This window comes from Schistocerca nitens, chromosome 2, assembly GCF_023898315.1.
Source record: "Schistocerca nitens isolate TAMUIC-IGC-003100 chromosome 2, iqSchNite1.1, whole genome shotgun sequence".
Classification (NCBI taxonomy): domain Eukaryota; kingdom Metazoa; phylum Arthropoda; class Insecta; order Orthoptera; family Acrididae; genus Schistocerca; species Schistocerca nitens.
The window spans coordinates 106,463,810-106,480,076 of NC_064615.1; the positions used below are offsets into that span (position 1 = coordinate 106,463,810).

The 16,267-nt window shown below is 41.0% G+C and overlaps 1 protein-coding gene across 1 annotated transcript in view; it reads right to left on the reverse strand.

Annotated features, from left to right (window-relative positions):
- LOC126234285 (ras-related and estrogen-regulated growth inhibitor-like) overlaps positions 1 to 16,267 on the reverse strand; it is a 204,977-nt gene that overhangs the window by 62,696 nt on the left and 126,014 nt on the right. The window lies entirely within an intron of this gene.

Below are 16,267 nucleotides of genomic sequence, written 5' to 3' on the forward strand. Positions count from 1 at the left end.
GTATCAACATAAAATGTTTCTATTGGCTGTTTAGAAACACGACAGGTTAGAAATACAACGCAAAAAAGAGATACTTCATTTTACACGCAACAGAGATTTTCTGGTACAGCTTTGAACAGGATAATCTCCGCATCGGCAAAAAGAAAAAAAAGGAAGAAGTAGCAAGATGGAAAAACGTCTGAACAACGTTTTATAATTTTAAACGTAATATAAGTCTGAGCCGGAGACACATCACGTAATATCAGTCTGAGCTTTAGGCACATCACGTTGAAAATAATCTCTTCAGTTCATCCTCATTCTCTGGAGAACAGTGGAGCCGTTTTGTAAATTGTTCTCCTGGGAAATACCATGAGCAGTGAGGAAGACAAATGCTTTAAACGATGGTAGTGAACGACACTAACTGAAACATTTTCTATAAATTTACAGAACCATCAAACAAGCACAGGTCCCAAGAGAGCGCAGTCCATTTGCCAATGAGCACAGTACTTCCTGCTGTCACCAGTGACGGTCCGCTATGTATCGGCCATCCATGCGAATCTCTTTATTTACTCTAAGTAAGTAATAAGGCTAAGTCGACGTGAAGGAACTGCCGCTAAGAGACAGAATTAAACTCTACGTCAGGGATAAACCATATATTAATTTTTTTGCAGACTGCTGTGGACGGCCGGCCGGAGTGGCCGTGCGGTTCTAGGCGCTACAGTCTGGAACCGAGCGACCGCTACGGTCGCAGATTAAAATCCTGCCTCGGGCATGGATGTATGTGATGTCCTTAGGTTAGTTAGGTTTGATTAGTTCTAAGTTCTACGCGACTGATGACCTCAGAAGTTAAGTCGCATACTGCTCAGAGCCATTTGCTGTGAACGTAATTCGTCACGCTGGGGAATGCAGTACCTAGCCTTACCAACGTGTGTGGCGACGGCAGTATTATAATGGGCCTACTAGCAAGGAACGTCCGAAGGCCAATGTCATCTATCGAAAATTTCAATTTAACTCTGTACTAATCAGTATTTGTTTTACACAGAGTGAACATTAATAAAACCGACAAACTGCAGGGGCAGATTCCTGACTACATCTCATCCACGTCACAACAAATGTTCAAAGTGGCCTCATGGGATGCAGTGCACGCCCTTGTCATGCTGGGTACACATAATTGCACTTCGACTTACACCATGTTGGCGGACCATTTTCTGGACCTTGTCCTCTGGTTAGTATCAATACTCTAGTACCTGGTCCTCCACATCTGGGGTACGCGGAGTCTGCCGCCTCCCTGCACGATCGTCTGAAAGGACCCATTATCACACAAACGCCCAAAAAGGGCTTGATATATCATGTGATGTGGTTACTGTCTATGAGGGTACTTGATTTGGTGTAGCCGTGCTGCCTCTCGACCATTTCCATCAGCTTCGTCACACACAAACACCATCTAGGCTTGTTACCTATGTGAACACCGGATCATTCTGCTGCTTACAGTACGCTGCATCAATTAAACAGCCTGCGACACACATGGAATACACGGCAAATGTGTAGCGTCGCAAGTTTGTTCCGAGAGAACGTTTGTTTTAGGATAGCTAGCTGCATGTAACTTCGGGCGCTGACATCTGCTGGCGTAATCGGGAGACACACGCTCATCTGTCACTACCTGCCGTGGGAGAGCTATCCAATGTCTCTCATTGGACGCGTACATTCACCACCTATAAGAACCTAAATAAATGATATTAAATATTATTCCATCATTTTCAAAATCTGTACACTACCTTTTGACATACAGGAGAAGATTGTATCCAAATTTCAGCTTTATAGCTATCATAGTTTCAGAGATAAAAAAGAATTGCTAAAAAAGTAAAAAACCAACACTTAGGAAACTAAATTCAGTTAGGAACTCGCATTTTCATATTGAAACTTAAATTATTTTTCGTTTTCGTAATATAAAAATCAGACAAAATTATTATTGATATCTAAAATTGTTGTGGGAGTATATATGAGTGAATGAGAGTGTGTACGTGGGACATTCGTCAAATTTTAATGTTGCATTATATACCATCTTAAGTAACCTGCAAGAGTTACGCAAGCCTGTCGTGGGAAAATGTTCATAGGAAATTTACCCATTTTGCTGACGACGTATGTCTAGGTGTGATTGCTATTGTAACAGAGCAGCCAGAAATTCAGCTGTAGCATTATCTATCTCTAAAGGATATATCCAGATTTATTGCCTTTTCGTTTTCGTTTATTAAAAATTACTTTAATATTTGTGTATCAGAATGACGTAGATGCGTCTGTATGTAAGGATTGGTGCAGGCCAGTTTTGGAGCGAGTATGATCATGAGCGAGCATTCTGATTGGTAGCGAGTATGGTTAGCCAATCGGAATTAAGACGGTTCCCGCTCGTTACCTGATAGTTACACTTGGAGTGAGGTCGCAAAAGGGAGTCTCTTGCTAGCTTTGAACGCGGACGGTCATGTTACTAGTGTGAGTCAAAATAATGAGTAAAATGGAGGAATATTGAGTTCCTTGCGTTTGAAATGTGTCGTGACTAACGCTGATGTAGTTACGGACAGTTTTGTGAAGTTTGGAAGTTTCAGAACTGTATTGCTGGAATGATATTCGCGTGTGAAAATTTTTCCTTCGTAGTAGCCACGTGGCATGTTACAGTATTCAATCACTGAGCTTTTTCGGCGAGCAGTTTCTTTTTTGATATCCACCAGAAGGACCGAATGTAATAACTCATGTTAGTGGTGGAATCAATGACAGTGGAAACGTCGTTTAACTTGGGTCGGATTTCGACAGATTTATGGCTGCTGTGCATGTAAAATGAGTGTATGAATTGTGAACTTGACGAAAATAACCAGTAGTTTGAATGTGGACTGAATAGCACTGTTTCTTTGGTTATAATAACAAATAAACATTTTTGTGTGGAAATTTCGGACATTATTTTCCAGAAGCCAAGCCATTATCTTACCGACCGATAAATTTTTATTGACAGTTTTTCTACAGAACTTTATTTCGTTACTAGAGTTGCGCGACTTCAGTAGTTGTAGATATTAGATGGCGTTTTTTATCAACACTGCTTTTACATCATCTTGTATGTACGTTGCCGAGTGAAGGGACATCGAGCAGACACCGTTCTGAGATAGGTGAATTTCTAATTTGCAGCCTCCACAGCACTCGGAATTTCAAACCCCGCTACACTGCAAGTGGTCAAAGGAACTTCCATTCGTTAGTGCCATCTACCGTGGCAACGATTGCATTTCCGGACACATGACCATAGGAAATCTTTTCCTCCATTTTCAGTCAAGAATCCGTCCCAGTATTTTGTCGCTTTTATTAGTATTCATCCTGCATAAGTAGCCGACGGATGTAATGATGTATATTGCCCCAGAGCAGATTATTTGAATGAACGATTGTTAATACTGATTGGAACATTATAAGGACAGATTTAGAAGGTATAGCGCTTTTTTTTTTTCGAATAACCCATTTGGAGGGAACGATGAATCAACTTTGGCTACTCTTCATTGTATTAGATTTCTTCAGTTTCCAAATTTCCTTCATCCTTTTAGAGTGTTGTTCCCTTTCTTCTTGAGTCCACTTTCGTCTAGCTATTTTCTTTCTCTCCTGAAATTCTGCCTTTTGAACTGCTTTTCTGAAATGTGTTCTGTTTTCTATTGTGTCTATTGTAACTCCAGCATTTTCAATGTCCTTTTCAGTCTCTATGAACCATGCTGGCTTGGATTTGTAGCTATTGAGTAATGTGAATATCCGCTTGGTTAGTCTGTCGTTATCCATTCTGAATATATGTCCAAAAAAACTGTAGTCTCCTCTTCCTCATTACATCAGTTAGTTTCTCCGTTTTCAGATATAGCTCTCTGTTTGGTCTTAACCTGTATTCAGCATTATCGTTTCTTTTAGCTCCCAGTATTTTCCTTAAAATTCTTCTTTCGACCTTCTCTAGTTTCTCAAGATCTCCATTTCTTGTTAGTTTAAGTGTTTCTGCCGCATAGAGAGCTTCAGGTCTGGCCACTGTTTGGTAGTGTCTTAATTTCGTGTTCCAGGACAAGGATTTTTTATTATAAACGTTTTTGGTCATATGAAACACTCTTTCCATTTTGTGCACTCTAGTTTCTATAGTTATTTTTTCTTTGGCATTGTATGTAATCCACTCTCCTAGGTATTTAAAGGAATCTGTTTTGTATATTGCGTTGTTGTCAACTGCAATATTTTGAGGAGCATCACAGATGTTTGTCATAAACTTTGTTTTTTCATAGGATATTTGTAGTCCTACTTTGACTGCTTGTTTCTGTAGTTCTCTTATTTGTTCTTGGGCTTTGTCTAGTGAATCTGTAATCAATGCCATGTCATCTGCGAAGGCTAAACAGTTGACAGTGATCTTGTTTGGATTTCTCCCTAGTTGAATCCCTTTAGTATTGATGGCCTTCCTCCATTCCCGAACTACCTTCTCCAAGACACAATTGAAAATCAGAGGTGACAGACCATCTCCCTGTCGAACACCTGACTTTATTTCAAACGATTTTGAGAGCTCTCCCCTAAATTTTACTTTCGATTTTGTGCTTTTAACACCTATTTTTAAGAAAATAATTGAAGTCACGTTCTTCAAGAAGTACTTGGTATTTCTAGGTATTTAGAGAAAGTATGAGTGGCAAAGTGAACTTTTAGTTTATTACACTCAGTGCAAGATTTTCATTTAATATGAAGAATACTATGTGAAATTGAAACAGAATATATGTTTGTTGGAACATAAAAATACTCCCTGAAATTCAGATTTTAGATTTTGGTACGTAGGGGAGAAGTTAAAATGAAGTCACGTGTGTATTTAGGACCACAAGTAGAGAATTTTAAACACTATCCATTGCGCATATTGTAGTATAGGTGTGTTAGGCCCCTATTGATGGAAGTTTCACTTGGCGCAAAACTTAATATTACTACTCAGGAGCTCAGAAATGGGAGTCTAGAACAATTAGATGCAAGTTGCCTGTTATTCCAATACCCATAACAGAAAAACGCCAAGCTGGCAACCACGCTGGATTTACTGGCAGTAGAGTAATACCAGAAAGACTTGGATTGACAGACAGATCGCGAGTGGTGCAGTCAGCGGCGGTGCGACATCTACAACCTGAGACGTTGGGCTGCTATTTCAGCTCACCTCCCGTGGCATATGCTGTGGCTCTTGGAAGCTTTGGGTGGACTGCATAAGGACGGTGTTCTAGACAGTGGTCCTCGGTTCGATTGCGGAAACTTCAAGGCGGCACAGGTGGTAATCTTAGACAATTTGGTTTGTATGGAGCTGGGAATTTTGAGTATGATGACTTCGTGTCGAAACAGGTAACCAAAGAGTACCAGACTTAAAAAATTACTCCTGCCTAGAATACTCTTTTGCTTTACTGACGTATTCAGAATTAGCAAAAGAGGTGTGGTGAGAAATAAAAGAAATAAGGAAAAAATAGGTACATAGTCTCTCTCGGTATTACTCATCTTTCTCTAAGTTTACCCTTAATTTAACAGTGATATTAAATTTAACATTAAACCTATAATTCGTTAGGTAAATAGTTTCCCCACTTATTACTCATCTTTCTCTTCTCTAAGTTTAACAGTAATATTAAACTTAACATTAAAGCTAAAATTCGTTTGATGTAATGAAAACAGATATGTTTTGCAGCAGTTTTGACACTTCACTGTGTGGAAGAGTATTTTTTTTTATTGACTCTACGCGTCTGTTGCTGCAATCTTATACGAAATCTGTTTGTAGCTGTCATTGTACAGTGAACTTCTGTGGAGCACCTGTGCCATCCGACCTTCATCTCCCCAATGAGGACCAGAGTGCAGCTATGGTTGTAGCTCTTTGTGTGAATGTTGAAATGTCACAATGTATTTTTCAGTCTTGAACTGTGTAATTCATCTCGAATGAATGATGATATTTAATAAAACTTAAAATTTTACGTTTCTACTGGGCGAGGAAATCACATAATGTTTAAGTATATGTATATCAAAGGTTTATGTAGCCTCTTTGTAAGGATGATTGTTTATTTCCATATGTAAAAAGGACTCCCAATTTCGTTTCGTTCAGGTTTTTCTCCTTCTTGTAACTTTTGGGACGAAAGCTCCATACACGTGTTCCTCAGTAATAAGGAATGTCTCAATAGCCAGATGTATAACATACTTACTAAATATTGAATACTTACTGTTTTTAGTAGATCATATCATGGATCAGTCAGTTCAGTTTTTGTGAGAAGAATTAGCCGGCTTGGTCGCGTTTTGCACAGCTGTCATTGTGGCCATCTTACTGAGGTAATTACCAGTTACGTTTATCACATATAACCTGCATGTTTTATCTTAACGAAGTCCGTTCCATCAGCACCAACAGAAATTGATGACATTATAATTTTGATAATTCACGCTCATAAAATTTTAAACCAAACCAGTTAATTCTACAAGAAATATTTTGCGTTCACATATTTAATGAGGTCGAGAGACAGAGAGAGAGAGAGAGAGAGAGAGAGAGAGAGAGAGAGAGAGAGATGTTTAAGAAACGGGACAGTTCTCTCTTTCAGCGATGTAAAGGGTGTTTTGTATGCTTTGAAACCACGATTCGCTATTGAATCAGTCCGACATTAGACATTGTTTAAACTAAAACCTTCTTTGCTCAGGTCGCATATAAACGACTTTACAATGTCTGTTTGTTGCCACAGAACTCAATTGACATGATATGTGGCATAGGCTATAACTTGCGATGAGACCCTATTCCTTATCAAGACTTACCCTATTAACACTGCACTGAGTCACCACATGCTTTCATGTCCCGACATAATCACGTGTGCATTTACTGAGAGCGGTCCTATGTATTTTGTATATACAACACGTAGTCATACAGTTTTAATTATGTCCTTGATAAAATCAATCTGCGAGCATGAAACTTGGTGACGGTGTTCGTTCTGCTCGGTATAGTCATATTCACCACTATGTGAGACACATTTCTTTCAAAAACGGATGACTTGGCGGAGAACTTGGTTGTAGAAATATGCGTTTTGGTTGACCAAAAAACACTTTGCTGTCGAGGTCGAACATGTCTTCCGATCACATGAGTACATTCTTTCTGCTGCTATAGCAACATCCATACCTATAATGCCACGGTTTGCGAGATACTGATGAAGAATTATTTACGTTTGATTCACGGATAGCATTCTTACTAAGTGAGCTACCAAGACAGGTCTCATAACGAGATAATTTCAATAACCTGAAATTACTTTCCTCCTATCTTAAGAATACGTTTTCCCACAGTCTGACACCCCTTGGAGAAGGGATGTAACGGACATTGTCCCGTTTCTAGAGTGAATCGTCCGATTTGCAGCGAATAAACACTTAATGAGACTTCTTGTCAAAGTAATTAGTTTCAGAGACGACAAAGGCATGGAATTCTGTTTCAGTCAATTGTCTTGTAAGCTATCAGGTATCACATCAAAGTGAACGCATTCGTTTTAATTGATACATTAATGAATGAAATATGTACTCAATATTTTCTGAAGAATTAACAATCACAGAAGTATTTAATGGTTTTGACTGATAATTCTCAGTTACCAATAACATTAAAGTTTTTGTCCCATGTCTGCAACTGAATAATTGTCAGTTACATATTTTTGTGACATTCATTTCCTCTCATTTTATAAACGAGCATCTTCAGTAGCCCGAAACATATTCAGTTTTAATTGCAAATTCAGAAACAATATTATCGGAATCATTTTCTTGGTCTCAGAATGGAGTCGTGAGTATTACTGAGACTAGTCAGTACCAATAGATTCCCAGAGAAAGGCAATACATAAACACATTGTAACATCACACAGAAGTAAATTATTGATACTCAGTTTCTTACGTATGCAAACTAACACACACAGTTGTTAATAGAATAAATAAATAAGAACTCTAAGTAGTATATAAAACGAAAGCACCCTCGGAAACAGTATAGCAATAATTTAACAAATAAGGGGAAAGGGGAACGAATAAATGAGCATAGAAAATGTGTTACCCGAATTCAGGGTTTGTTTCATGTCTAAACTGCACTACTAAAGGTAATTAAAGCTAAGAAATAATAAAAATCACACACACACACACCACACACATACATAAACATACATACATACACAAATTAATTCGATGATCACAGACACCATAAAATTTATTATACAAGTGCATCGCTAAGCCAAGCCAAGTTCACGTCAATTGCACGTTTAACATACCAAGAAAACACATACTCAGCCAGAAAGCATCTAATCTCACTATAACCTAAAAATAAAATGTCGGTATGTATGAAATATCGTGCTACTTGTATATTTAACAGTGAACTTATTTAAAGGCAATGAATACTCTTTTAAACAAAATGCTTGTAAATTGTATCTATTTACGAGTATATACAAAATGTTCAGTTCGCTTGATGCATGTGAAGGGGAATATATATATTTTATTAATTCTATTACTCAAATATACACCCTTAGCGTTGTTAACACAGAAATAATTCCAGAATTTCCTGTGTTATCGTTGATGAAAAGAAATCAAATTTTCAGATATCTTAAGTTTGACATCAGTACAAGACAGCATGCTGAATGATTCCGCTGAAATCCGAAATTCAGTTTAGTACGACCATAGACAATTACTCCAATCAACAGGTCGCATAATACGCAATGAACCTAATCTGTCCATGTTTGGATTCTGTAGTAGGTAAAACACACACACTCAAGCCATATGTTGATATGAAAGTGTGCTAGGAACCAACTCTATGGGTCTGGAGATTTCAAGGAGTGGGGTGACTATCGTTCTTTTTCTGTTGGGCACTCGTTTCTCGCTCCAGTTTCACTGTTCGTCGTTCACTATCGGTCTGTAGTCCCTTCTCTTCATTCCGTTGGCTTGTTCTCGTTCAATTTCAAAAACGTTATCGTAGTCTCGACATCTAGTTACTAGTGTGCCTTTCAGGGTCCACGACCGATACTTCGTAATCTTGTTATATTTATATAGTATCTTAGCGCCCGCTGCTTCACTAGCGTATAATGTATGATCTGTACAGATAATTTTTTATTTTTCTTCAGCCTAATTTTTACGTTGTTCACAAATCGCAACGCCGTCTACTCTTTCCACGCAAATTAAGGCCATAAAAGCATTATCTTTTACGAATGTGCTTCTGACGAAAAAGCGATTCTGCTAGTTGGATTCCTAGGTTTCTGTTAATCATGCTTTTTGCGTTCTTCTCGGGATACTTCCATACAAATTTTAGACTCCTATCACATATATCTTTATATGTAACAGAAGTGAAATACCGGATTTGCTAGATTTAGCTTTTTTTAATATATCAAAGTATTTTCTTAAAAATTTTCATCCATTGTTTCACCTTCTTGGGGTTGAAATATTAAAAATAGTGAATCACTTTATTTTTATACCTAAGAATGAAGCCAAATAAAAGTTTTCATAGATTGATAATGAAATAATTTAATAAAACTTTTCAGCCCCTATTTCTCCCTCTTAGCATTGGAATTCCGAACAATCCCTTCCTAAACGGTGTGGCCGAGCGGTTCTAGGTGCTTCAGTCTGGAAGCGCGCGACCGCTCAGGTCGCAGGTTCGAATCCTGCCTCGGGCATGAATGTGTGTGATGTTCTTAGGTTAGTTAGGTATAAGTAGTACTAAGTTCTAGGGGACTGATGACCTCAGAAGTTAAATCCCATAGTGCTCAGAGGCATTTGAAATATTTTTGAACCTTCTTAAACTTTGCCTAGAATACAAGATCAGTAACATCTCTAGTTTCAAGTTTCAATCCTTAGCAGTTTGGTCTGGGTGATGATGACCCTATTGCGCATCCTTTGGGGTTGAATTTCCAAAAAGAGTAAAACACGTATTTTTTCGTTTCTAACCGAGAAGCCAAATACCAATATTCAAAAATTTAACTTTAAAAATGTTTGCACAATGAAATACTTTCATAAAGCATTTCACCTCCTATTTCACCTCCTTAGGGGCTGAATATCCAAAAACAGTGAAATGCGAATTTTTTTATTTCTAAGAGAGAAGTTAACCACAGATTTTCATAGATTTAGCTTCAAGAATGATTGCATGATGAAATATTTCCGCAAAAGCTTTCATACCCTGTTTCATCCCCTTAGTTTCTGATTTTTTATAAATTTCTAACGAAGAGGCTAAATTGAAATTTTAATAGGTTTAGCTTTAAAAATACTTTCATAAGGAAATATATTCATAAAACGTTTCATTCCCTATTTCATCCTCGTTGAATTCCCGAAAACACGGAAATAAATATTTTTTTTATTTGCAACCGAGAAGCCAAATAAAATTTTTTATAGATGTGGCTTTAAAAGTACTTGAGTATTTCTTTAGTAATGTTTAATTTTCAAATACGACTTACACCTAATGTTTTACCCCTATAGGAGTAAAATTTTCAAAAATGCTGAACACCAATTTTCGTAGTTCTAGGTTCAAAATTTCATTAATAGCGACATTTTCGAAAAAGCTATTTCACTCACTTAAGGATGGAATTTCAAAAACTCCCTACTTAACCGACGCCTATAGCATAACACCCTGTGCAAATTTCAAGGTTCTGTCCTCAGTGGTTTGGGCTGGGCGATGATGAAACAGTGAGTGAGTCTATTGGTCGGGACATTTCCTTTTATATATATATATATATATATATATATATATATATATATATATATATATATATATAAACAAGATGTCTCGATTCGTTGTATCTCACATTTCTACATGCTAGTACGATTTCCTGAAAAAGATTGTCCCCCTGAGTTTATACCTTAGCTTTCAGAAACAATATTTTCGAATGGCAATGTTTAAGTTTGTATGCATAGGGATATACTCTGCGTTTTGTTAAGAAAAACACAAATTTATATTGGAATTTAATGAATTTATCAAAACAGTTCCCTTTATAATTCATTTTTCAGCTATTGAGACTTAGCTCTTAATCCTCTAAAGCGATTAGTCGGACTACCAAGGGTCCACTGTAATCTGTTTCGTTCGCTCATGTCACTAACTATTTTAGTTATAATTTCAAAAAATTTTGGTCCAAATAATTGAATTTTTAAAAGAAGAATGTTTTATTATCTATACATACTTGTTATTTATTAGAATGAACTCCTTGTGGCGAGAGAAAGAGTTTTCATTATAAACCTTTTACGAATTTTCATTTAGAAAAATTCTGTTGTTAATTTAATGCAATATTGTAAAACCTCTTTATTGTAGGGCGTAAGCACACCTAGTGGGGCGGGCAGGAGCACAGCTGTTACATCCCTTCCTCTAAACAGAACTCATACTTCCAACCCGATCTCGCACATACACAGCCACACAGCAGACGCATTAGATCAATCTCCATTCGTAGTAAGGCGAGTAAGGCGGAACGTGCACCACATACTGAGTAGTAGCAGAATCGTTTGTCATGAAATTGCAAAAGCATTTCGTCGTTCACCGCGAAAGTAGCTTAAGTCGCAGCACACCAAACTCCTCTACCCGCTCCTCAACCCCATTCCCACTCCCCCCTGCCCTCACTCCACTTTCATAAAACCTATTCAGAATTTGACAATTAGATAAAAAAGGAATGGTAAATGGTTAAAAATGAACGTGATCCATTAAAATCCAGTCATCAGTTAACTACACTGTGGGAAAAAATTACACTAATGGCCATTAAAATTCCTACACCACGAAGATGACGTGCTACAGGCGCTAAATATAACCGACAGGACGAAGATGCTGTGATATGCAAATAATAAGCTCTTCAGAGCATTCACACAAGGTTGGTGCCAGGGGTGACACCTACAACGTGCTGACGTGAGGAAAGTTTCCAACCCATTTCTCATACACAAACAGCAGTTAACCGGCGTTGCCTGGTGAAACTTTGTTGTGATGCCTCGTGTAAGGAGGAGAAATACGTACTATCACGTTTCCGACTTTGATAACGGTCGGATTGTAGCCTATCGCTTTTGCGCTTTATCGTATCGCGACATTGCTGCTCGCGCTGGTCGAGATCCAATGACTGATAGCAGAATATGGAATCGGTGGGTTCAGGAGGGTAATACGGAACGCCGTGCTGGATCCCAACGGTCGTGTATCACTAGCAGTCGACATGACAGGCATGTTATCCACATGGCTGTAACGGATCGTGCAGCCACGTCTCGACCCCTGAGTCAACAGTGGGGACGTTTGCAAGACAACAACCATCTGCACGAACAGTTCGACGACGTTTGCAGCAGCATGGACTATCAGCTCGGTGACCATGGCTGCAGTTACACTTGACGCTGCATCACAGACAGGAGCGCCTGCGATGGTGAACTCAACGACGAACCTAGGTGCACGAATGGCAAAACGTCATTTTTTCGGATGAATCCAAGTTTTGTTTACAGCGTCATGATGGTCGCATCCCTGTTTGGCGACATCGCGGTCAACGCACATTGGAAGCGTGTATTCGTTATCGCCATACTGGCGTATCACCCGGCGTGATGGTATGGGGTGCCATTGGTTACACGTCTCGGTCACCTCTTGTTCGCATTGATGGCACTTTGAACAGTAGACTTTACATTTCAGATGTGTTAAGACCCGTGGCTCTACCTTTCATTCGATCCCCACGGAACCCTACATTTCAGCAGGATAATGCACGACCGCATGTTGCAGGTCCCGTGCGGGCCTTTCTGGATACAGAAAATGTTCGACTGCTGCCCTGGCCAGCACATTCTCCAGATGTCTCACGAATTGAAAACGTCTGGTCAATAGTGGCGGAGCAACTGGCTCGTCACAATACGCAGTCACTACCCTTGATGAACTGTGGCATCGTGTTGAAGCTGCATGGGCAGCTGTAGCTGTACACGCGATCCAAGCTCTGTTTGACTCAATGCCCAGGCGTATCAAGGCCGTTATTACGGCCAGAGGTGGTTGCTCTGGGTACTGACTTCTCAGGATCTATGCACCCAAATTGGGTGAAAATGTAATGTCATGTCAGTTCTAGTACAAAATATTTGTCTAATGAATACCCGTTTATCATCTGCATTTCTTCTTGGTGTAGCACTTTTAAAGGCCAGTAGTTTAGTACATCATACTTGTTTCCCCATTCACTCCAGATTTATTATTGCAAATGGCTCTGAGCACCATGGGACTTAACATCTATGGTCATCAGTCTCCTAGAACTTAGAACTACTTAAACCTAACTAACCTAAGAACATCACACAACACCCAGTCATCACGAGGCAGAGAAAATCCCTGACCCCGCCGGGAATCGAACCCGGGAAACCGGGCGCGGGAAGCTTTATTATTGCAACTTTGCATACAGAGAACATTAAATGTTTACATTTACAGATCAGTAGGCGGTTCCGAGGTACCAGGTGTCGATCCATGTTGAAACACTCGTATTCGTATGTGGTGTAGCTTCCACGGGCGACAATGCAGGCGATGACTGGCATCAGTTGATCGTACAAATGGTAAAAACTGTTCTGCTCGACCTTTTCACATACTTCTGTAAGAGTTGTTAAAGTCCGAGTTGCACGAGTGTCTTCCCGTTCCATCATTTCCCACACGCACTCGATTGGAGACAGGTACGGAGATTGTGCTGGCCAGGGAAGTTAACTGCACGTCTTCCAGATCACGTTGAGTGTCACGGGGTGGATGAGCATTATCCTGTTGGAACAACATACCAGCTTCCAGTTTCAAAAACGGCAAAAGGACTCGTTTAAAAGCACTCTGCACGCCCGAGAGCTTGTTAGCGTCCCCTCTAGAAACTGTAAAGGTGAACGAGAGTTGTAGCTTGTCCACCTAGACCATAAGGCCTGGGGTGAGAGGAATGCACTCCATGAGACAGCGCTCGCCAGGACTACGTCGTACTCGCAAACGACCATCATCGCTGAAGACCACGTCGCGCCAATCCATCTTCCAAATAACCCGATGACGGTACCAGTCGAGCCTAGTACATCGACGCTGTAGGTTGAGTGGAAGACGAGCAAGAGGTGTGTGTGCCCGTAATGCCACCGGTAATAACCAGTTCGCAACATTTCTTTCTGACACGTCCGGGTTCATAACCCATCTCCTCTGAGCTGTGGTAGCTGTATGATCTGCCACTCCTACCCGTACAATACGACGATCATGGCAGCGTCTGTGCTGCGTGGAACTCCAGAATCTCGTCAACGAGTGTGGGATGTTAACTTGACTACTGATACCAGCATAGTATCATAGCTGGCGCAGGACATCCAGCTTGTGTGGCAGTTTTCCGAAAGGACCATCGTATCACGCGTCAGCCCACAATTTGACCCCTTTCTAACTCGCTCAATTGGCTGTAGGCAGCACGAGTGCGTCTCCATTGCATGGTTGGCTGCTTGCTCCAAACGTTTGCACCAAACTGAGCCTTATGGCTGTGAGTATACCCTATTAAACGGTAGACACAAATGCGCTCTGGTAAGCTGTACCACTACACTATCTGCTGGCGGACAAAGTTGAAACCATTATTAGCACGTCTACTGTCCACCACAACGGCCTTGCCGCAGTGGATACACCGGTTCCCGTCAGATCACCGAAGTTAACCGCTGTCGGGTGTGGCCGGCACTTGGAGGAGGAGGAGGAGATTAGTGTTTAACGTCCCATCGACAACGAGGTCATTAGAGACGGAGCACAAGCTCAGGTTAGGGTAGGATGGGGAAGGAAATCGGCCGTGCCCTTTCAAAGGAACCATCCTGGCATTTGCCTGAAGTGATATAGGCAAATCACGGAGAAACTAAATCAGGATGGCCGGACGCGGGATTGAACCGTCGTCCTTCCGAATGCGAGTCCAGTGTGTTAACCACTGCGCCACCTCGCTCGGTCCGGCACTTGGATGGGTGACCATCCGGGCCACCATGCACTGTTGCCGTTTTTCGTGGTGAACTCAGCCTCGTGATGCCAATTGAGCAGATATTCTACCCAATAGTAGCGGCTCCGGTCACAGAAAACCATCGTGACGACAGGGAGAGCGGTGTGCTGACCACACGCCACTTCTATCTGCACCCTCATCTGAGGATGACACGGCGGTCGAATAGTCCCGATGGGCCACTTGTGGCCTGAAGATAGAGTGCTTTTGCCTTTACTGTCCCCCAGGTGGCATATGACGTAATCTGGGCAAAACTGATGTCGTCTTTCTACCTGTAATAATTTTTTTTCGATAGTGTAGTTCCAAAAGATGAATTACACTCATGCTCATAAATTAAGGATAATGCTGATACATGGTGAAACAACACTCTGGTGGGCGGTTTGCGGGTTTAAATCACCTCGAGGTATGACCATGCGGTGCATTTGAACTGTGGTCGTCTTACGATGGCGCTGGCAGCAGTTGTCATATGCATAGGTGTGTTCGTGCATGTCAGAGTACGGTGCAGAGAACAAGTTTGCAAACGTTTTCAGACGTGATAATGGTGACTGTGTGTTGAAAATGGCTCAAAGAACACATATTGATGACATTATGAGGGGTAGAATACTAGGGCGACTGGAGGCTGGTCAAACACAGCAGGTCGTAGCACGGGCCCTCCGTGTGCCACAAAGTGTGATCTCAAGATTATGGCAACGATTCCAGCAGACAGGAAATGTGTCCAGGCGCTACAGTACGGGACGTTCACGGTGTACAACACCACAAGAAGACCGATGTCTCACCATCAGTGCCTGCAGAGGGTCACGAAGTACTGCAGGTAGCCTTGCTCTGGAGGTTACAGCAGCCACTGGAACAGTTGTCTCCAGACACACATTCTACAGACGACTGAACAGACATGGTTTATTCGCCCAGAGACCTGCAAGGTGCATTCCACTGCCCCCTGGTCACAGGAGAGCCCTTAAAGCTTGTTGTCAAGAACACGGTACATGGTCATCGGAACAGTGGTCCAAGATTATGTTCACGGACGAGTCCAGTTATAGTCTGAACAGCTATTCTCGCCGGGTTTTCATCTGGCGTGAACCAGGTACCGGATAACAATCCCTTAATGTCTTTGAAAGGGACCTGTATGGAGGTCGTGGTTTGATGGTGTGGGGTACACCCCTGTATGTCTTTGACAGAGGAACTGTAACAGGTCAGGTGTATCGTGACGTCATTATGCACAAGTATGTCCGCCATTTCAGGGGGGCAGTGGGTCCCACCTTCCTCCTGATATATGATAACGTACGGCCTCACCGAGCTGTTATCGTGGAGGAGTACCATGAAACAGAAGATATCAGGTGAATGGAGGGGCCTGCCTGTTCTCCAGACCTAAACACCATCGAGCA